Raw genomic sequence first — 8001 nt, 5'->3', positions numbered from 1 at the left:
AGGAATAGTGGGCTCATTATATTAGTCATTTCCAGGGAAATTATTGGGTATGTTGTGTATTTTAATTTGTTGATAAGTAATATGAGCATGCTGCAAAACCATGTGAAAGGGCCCTTATCACATGGGACTAAATATAGTCCACTAGGACAACTAACCTACAAAGTATATTGCAAGCAACCACTATAAATATAACTTTTTTAGTGCAGACTTCAGAACAAGAACATTGAGTAATGAGTGTAACTTTTGACATACATATTGAATTACTTGCACTCTCAAAGCTGTATATTTTATTTTTAGAAAAGCTGTACATGGAGTCTTTCCGAGGATCGGATTATTCAAAGTAATTTTAAGAAGAAGGCATCTTCTCTATTGTCATGCATGTTTTATTAAGCTCGAAGTAACGGACGGCGGCCTGGATGGCATGGGTCAGATTATTGGGATAAACTTATTGTATACTGACAGTCTCCGGAATTTCAAAAGAAGAGCAACCAGACAAAGGTAGCTCGAAAGTCCAAGAAGGGTGGCTTATTGCACACGTGTGGTTCGGTGTCTATGGGGACAGCTAAGAGGGAAATTGGTAATTATTTATACATTTATATGGTAATAAATTATTTAATACACTTATGGTTCACTGTGTTTATTTCATCTGCAGGAAGCATATCTTGGTAGACCAGCCACTCGTGAAGAGGTATAGAAGAAGACCCATATGAAACTTAGAGATGGAAAAGAAGTTTGGGTTGAGACACGGGTAGAGGACACCTATGTAAGTTCAAATATTACTTTTTATCTTTTACGTTGAAGATTACTAAAATACGATAATGTCTTAACTCAAGAGACAATGTAGTAGATGTTTTCTGAGATTACAACATGCTGTCATTTGAATATACGATTAAGTGTAGCATCCAAATAGACTCCACCTTGAGGTGTATTCCATAATAAGATGTTTAGGCATAGCAGAAATAAAATAATAAATTGCTGGAAGAACCTGCACATCTCCATCTGCAAATACACCTTCCATAGATGTACTTGTTGTGGCCTCCTTGACCAATATGTAGCCTGAGTTATCAAGTTCGACTTGACCTTCCAACAGTTGGCTATTTTTTCTTTCTAGGATATTAAGATCATTTTTTTTCTTTTACTTTTAGGTTCATTCTTGACTAAGAAATGTTGCAAATAGATTAATGGCTATCAAGTCCCCTACTACGAACTACTGGGACAAGAAACAAGAAAGACACCATTGCCAAAAATACATAAAATTTGGATAACTCCATTTTTGTTTTACTTTCAAACTCAAATGTAGTTTAAGTCTTACTTATAATTTATTTTATACCATTTATCATATACTAATCTTACTTTTAATGTAGAATCGATACATTCAAGCAATTGAAGAGTTAAAAAAGAATCAGCCGATAGATGATCAAGGCAATCCAATCATGCTATCAGAGGAGGAAACTCTCTTCTGCTGGCTGGATGTAGTTGGCGGTGTGTATAAGGGAAGGGCATACGGTCTTTGCTCCGAGAAGAACTTTCATCGCCTCCAGTGTGGATTGCAAGGTATAGGGGGCTCTGTCACCATGCTAGATGAGCAGCTTGAGGAGACGCAACAGGAAGTTCGGGAGCTTGCTAGGAAATACTAGGAAATACGAGGAGGAACGAAAAAGAAGGATGGATGAAGAGCGACGTAGGACGACACTTGAGTCAGACGTCCAAGAACTCAAGGATCAAGTAAATATGTTAATCAAGCTTCCTCGTTCTCCGCCCCCTAGCTCTGATGATGATGGCGAAGATGATGAGGATAATGGAGAGGATGAAATGGATTATTAGGTGGTGTTTTAGTTTTGGATTCCGATAATTTGGAGAGTTTGAAACTATGTATTTTGCTACTTGTTTGTATACTTTTTTTATACTTGTTTGGATATTATTTAAGTTGGATGAATATGTGTGAAGTTGGTTGCTTAATTTTTAATGTTTGAATTATTTCGGAAGCATTTTCTTATTGTTTTGCTAGTTGTTATTAGTTGTACGTTGATTTTCTATTGAAATATTTAATTTTGGTGCAGTAAAATGCTAAAAATAATATCAAATTAGCAAGGAATTTAGGGAGGGATATATCTCAAAATATTGAAATATCAAATTATTTTTTAATTTAACTTAGCAAGGGATATCCCTTAGTATATATAAATTTATTTTTAATTAATTTTTACATACGAAGGTAGTCCCTCACTAAATAATAAATTTATATTATATATATTTTTAATATAACAAGGGACATCTCTCACTAAATAATAAATTAATATAATATATATTTTAAATATAGCAATGGACGTCTCTCACTAAATAATAAATAAATATTATATATATTTTTAATATAGAAAGGGAAGTTACTCACTAAATAATAAATTAATATTATATATATTTTTAATATATCAAGGGTCGTCCCTCACTAAATTATAAATTAATATAATATGTATTTTTAATATAGCAAGGGACTTTCCTCACTACATTATATTTTTTTGAAAAATTATGAGATCAAAATAGCGATGGATGAGTGTCGGAGTCCGTTGGTACTTTGCGAGGGTCTCCCTCACAAATAATTAGCAAAGCCCAAATTAGCAAGACACCTTGTAGTGCTGGCTACCCTCATTAAATCTTTATTAGTGAGGGATGTCCCTTACTAAATCGCATGGCTAAAACAAGACTTTTTAGTAGTGTACAAAGGTTACAAGACATGAAGAGTAGGTTAATGAAAAAATAAAGAACACAAGTTACATGAAACTTATATCCACATTTTACCCCATTAACAATTATGTTTAATGGCTTATAAATCACAAATGAAATAGAAGTTTTGGAGGCTCAAAAAGGCAGCCATGCAACGTGGGTTTTTTTGTAAGAGATAATTGGCATAATTGCCAACAAGTATAATTGTTGCACTAATTAAAAAAACTCCCATAATGTAATTCCTTAAAGTTGATATTATAATAATGAATTAGACATTAAAAAAAATATTAAAAATAATATTAAAATGCCCATAAATACAACAGTATTGATATAGGAACTTTCTGAGTAGTTTTTTAAAAAAAGTAGTACACTAAAAATATATGTTAAATAATACTTATTTAGTTTGAAAAACAATGGATAAATTAACATAGTAGAATTCTTTTTTGGGAGTGTTCGTTCTTGCCTTTTCATTCAACTAAGCATCTCTGTTGGAGCTTCTGGTGCTCTATTTGAACTTCTTGGAGCATGTTATCGGAGCTGAGTATATATACCAAGAGCCGCAAGAGGTATAAACGTTGTTATTCTACTGTTCTTTTTGTTTTTTATGAATGTTCTTTCCTCTGTTGAGGAGGTTTGCCGTTTCGTTTTATAACAAGTTTTAAGAACTTGATTCCAGCAACTATGGGTGTTGACTGGATGAGTTTTAATTTAACTTGTATTCCAAAGAGTTGCATCCCTATTTTCTCTACTCAATCTTGCAGTAGATGAAACAACGAAATTATTCCACCCTTTTTTCCTAACAAAAGAGATAATAGTTGGCCTACAAGTATCTTGAGGTCCTGGAACAATTGGCTTTAATTTGTATATAGTTATTTCTTAGGACTTGGCTCCTCTCCCATTTCCACTTTTTCCATTTTCCCCAAGTTGCTATCTTGATTAGTGACATATGACATAGTTCAAATTAAATGGCTAATATTAATTATTCTAAAATAAAACTCTAACTATAGTTTAGATAATAAATATATTATATATTTAGTTTAAAAAATTATGGTAATTCCATAATCTTAGCAACATGTCCATAAATAAAGCAACAAAAAATTTTCTCTACCTACCTTTTTTTCCTACGCAAGAATTTCATCTTTTAATTTCTTTATCAATTGATTTTTTTATTATCAGTTTTTTTTTTTTGAAACTTTTTGTTTAACAATTAGCTATTTTATTTTCTTTAAAGTAGGTGAAATAAAGTAGGAGAAATAATCAACTTTTCTATTTTAAATTAATTTTTTATCATCTTTTTTGGAACTTTTTCTTAAAAATTAGCTATTTTAGTTTCTTTAAAATAGGTGAAATGAAATAAGGAGAAAATGAGAGAAATCTCTCGTATTCTAATTTTTTTTTTTTACTTTTTCTTTAATAATTATCTATTTTATTTTCTTTAAAATAGGTGAAATAAAATAGGAGAACTTGTAGACTCTCCTAATTTTTTTAAAAATAAAATAGATAGTAATTATTAAAGAGAAAGTTCCTAAAATGCAATAAAAAGGTTAATTTAAATAGAAATTAAATGATGGATCATGCGTATGAAAAGTAATTTAGGAAGAAAAGACTTTTTGTTGCTATATTTATGGACAAGATAATATATTGCTAAGATTGTGCAATTACAATAATTTTGTAAACTAAAAATATATAATGCATTTATTATCTAAACCATGATCAGAGATTTACTTTAGAATAATTAAATCTAACCCATTCAATTTGAACTATGTCATATATCACCAATCGGGATAGAAACTTGGGAAAAATGAAGAGAGTAAAAATGAAGAGGAGTGGGATCCTAGATCTTAGAAATAGGCCATATTCTTACTCTAGAAATTAACACTAACAAAAGATTCAACTTTATCCATATATACCTAAAAAGTGGCGGAATTTTCAAAGTGGAATATGATTTAAAAAAGGAAAAAAAGGGGTAGGGGAATGGGAGAGAGGATTACAATGCGGGGAATCGAAACCTCACCAACAAGGTGGCAGTTTAGGTTACAAACCAACTAAACTACTAAAATTTCCCTTTGGAATGTGAAATTTTAGTTTTAAGAAGGTTAGATGGTGTTTAAATGACAAGGGAGATGCTTGAATAAAACTTTGTCGTAGCTTTTTCGAGTTTTATTTTAGGTTCTTTTCTTACCTTTGTCATAACTTTTTCCAATTTTGTATGTTTTCAAGTTTTCCTATTTTTGATTTTTATTAATTTTGTATTCATTAAATAATTGCTAACTTCAACTCCAATTTAATTGTCCCGACACTTTTGCGATATTTTTATTGGGTCTAGAAATTTTGGAGGTAGATATATTTTTAAAATTATTTTTTTGATAAGCTTTGAATGTGTGGTCTATAATAGTTTTATCAATTTCAATATTCGTTTTTAATGCATAACTAGCCTCTTAAACTATAAGGGCTCATTTGGTAGAGTGAATTTGAAAGTTAATGGATGCATTAGTTTAATGTGTATTACTAATATCTTGTTTGATATACTTGTTCGCTCTATGTATAACTAATGTTTGCATTAGTTATATTCTTTATTGTGTATTGAGTTGTGTATTACTAATACCTCAAAATCTATGGTATTAGCAATGTAATGGATCCAATACATGCATTAATATAATTAAAGACACTATCATCCCTAAAATATTTTTTGCATCCTTTCCAACATATATATGGAGTATATTTTTGTAATTTTTTTTAAAAATTATTTAATTCATGCTATTTTTAATACATCAAACCAAACACTGCATAAGAAAAATACAAGCATACCTAATACAAGTATAGCAAACACAAGCATTACTTACACACCATATTTTACATTATTCTTATACACTCTACCAAACGACACCTATGACTTTATTTTTTATTCTTAATACACAACTAGTCCCTTAAACTTATCAAAATATTTCATTTAGACACTGAAACTAAGATACGTTTCAATTGAACACCTCAACTCCTAATTAATTATTTCAATTACACTTTTCGTTCAAACTTTAAAATTTCATTTTGGAGTAAAGCATCTAGTACCTCCTTGACTATAACCAAATTTGCTACGACACACTCCAATTTCACGGGGTCCTATTACCTCCTAAACTAAATTTTAGCATACTTTTGTCTTCCTTTTTAGCTGACGTGACACCTTTTGTCAACCTTTTTAGCTGACATTGCATCTTTGATGTGGATTCCATTTTATGTAATAAAGGTGTTACATCAGCATAAGAGGGTAACAAAAATACACTAAAATTGAGTTCAAGGGGGTAATAGGACCCTTGCGAAGTTGAAGTGTGTCGTAGCAACTTTGGCCATAGTTCGAGGGGGTACTGAATGTTTATCTCTTTCATTTTGTGTATTTTCTCATTAATCTATGAGGTACTTAAGTTAGATACATAATATATATCTTCTTTTTTTTCATTATCTACATCCGCCTCAATAAGACTTAAAGCCTCAGAAATTTCTTTACTTGAGATTAATATGCATAATAAAAAGAGCTGACATATTTTATTCGATTAATTTAACTATTTAATAGACAAATAAAAACACACACAAAAACTTTGTCAAAATATGAATTGATATCGTCCAATTGAAACACTTTATTAGGAGTTCAGGTGTACAATTGAAACAAGGCTTAGTTCGAATATCTAAAATGAAAAATTTTAATAAGTTTAAGGAGTTGGTTACGTATTAAGCCTTATTTATTATAGGAGAATATTCGGTCTTACTTTGAGAATTTACTCATTTCTTAATATTCTATCTAAGGCTGCATTTATTTTTATTAGGATTCAGACGTCTGGATCTGAATGTATATCTGAATGATTAAGATGTTGTCTTCAGATCTGAAATCTAAATGGTTAAGACTATTTATTTTTCAATATCTGAATATGCAAAATTTATTTGTTTGTATATATAATAAAAAATACAATTCATATAAAAATAATCATATATTAGAAAAATATTGTCAATTCATATAAAAATAATTATATATTAGAAAATATTTGATTTAATACAATAAAATTATTATTTGATTGAAAAAAAAAATATTTGCACTTATTAGTGATACTGAAGATGATTTGTAATGGTAGTAGGGTGGTAATGATTGATGTTAGTACTTAGTAATGTTGGTTGTGATAGTTGTAATGATAGAGATGTTTAGTATTATAGTGATTGTTATGATGGTGATGATTGATAGTAGTGGTGATAGTGATGTGAAGTTGGTTGATGTTAGTAGTTGGATGTGTTGATTATGATAACTTAAAAATGAATGCATGATGGTTGACGATGTGTTGGTGGTAGTTGGAGATGTTGTTTGCTGTAATGGTGGAGATGTTTATTAGTAGAGATATACTGTAGCGATGATGGTGGTTAAAGTGGTGGTAGAGGTGGTGACACCGGTGACATGGTGTCGGTGATCGAAGAATGTGTGGATGCTGATGATGTGTTAGGGGTAGTTAGCGGTGAATCTAGTTGTAATAGATGAGTTGGTTAGTAGTTGGGATTGACCGATAATGATTGATGATGGTGGTGGTGTTGGCATTGACGGTGGTGATAGTGGCGGATATAATTAAAATAATGAAGGTGGTAGACATAGTAGCAGCTGAAAATAGTGGTTAGTATAGCACTTATGATTGTTAATGGTAGTTGTGATGGTAGAGATAGTTGGTGGCTAAGTTGTTCGAACTCTCAAAAAATATTGCCGCATCTGTGTTGGGTCCTTAAAAAATACACTATTTTTGGAGGATTCGACACACACCCGTAGACATTTTTTAAGAGTCCGAGCAATTTAGGTTGTTGGTGGTGGTAGTTGGTGGCAAGATGGTGGTTGACAATGGTGGTGATGGCAGAGGTGGTTAGTGGTGGTGGCAGAGGTGGTTAGTGGTGGTACTGATGATTATGGATAGAGTGGTGGTGAATATTTTCCAACACAAGAATAACTCTTAATGATTAAGACTTAGTTTTAGATCTGAATGATTAAGAACTATTCAGATCTATAGCCAAAATTTTAATGAAAAACAAATGCACTTAATGGTCTGAAGTCTGAATCTTTCAGATTCAGACCTCCATTAAGTGCAAACAAATGAGGCCTAAGCCTCTTTACCGAGCATCTGAATCTTACCGAAATCATCAACCATGAAAAACTTTGTATGATTTAAGTTTATTTTACATTCAATATTATTTTAATATTGATAATTAATTTATGAAAGAAAAAATAATTTTTTTCTATATTATATTTTTTTTTTTTTGAAAAAA

At 30.8% G+C, this 8001-nt stretch overlaps 1 long non-coding RNA gene across 1 annotated transcript; it reads left to right on the top strand.

Annotated features, from left to right (window-relative positions):
* The first annotated feature begins 7 nt into the window (after window positions 1-7).
* On the top strand, window positions 8-1985 carry LOC107850458. The gene is made up of 3 exons (XR_007053334.1): window positions 8-577; window positions 653-763; window positions 1365-1985. It is a non-coding gene; the product is annotated as an uncharacterized LOC107850458 (long non-coding RNA).
* Window positions 1986-8001: the final 6016 nt, after the last annotated feature.

Source organism: Capsicum annuum, chromosome 1, assembly GCF_002878395.1.
Source record: "Capsicum annuum cultivar UCD-10X-F1 chromosome 1, UCD10Xv1.1, whole genome shotgun sequence".
Classification (NCBI taxonomy): Eukaryota; Viridiplantae; Streptophyta; class Magnoliopsida; order Solanales; family Solanaceae; genus Capsicum; species Capsicum annuum.
This window is presented reverse-complemented; position numbering and strand designations above follow the sequence as displayed.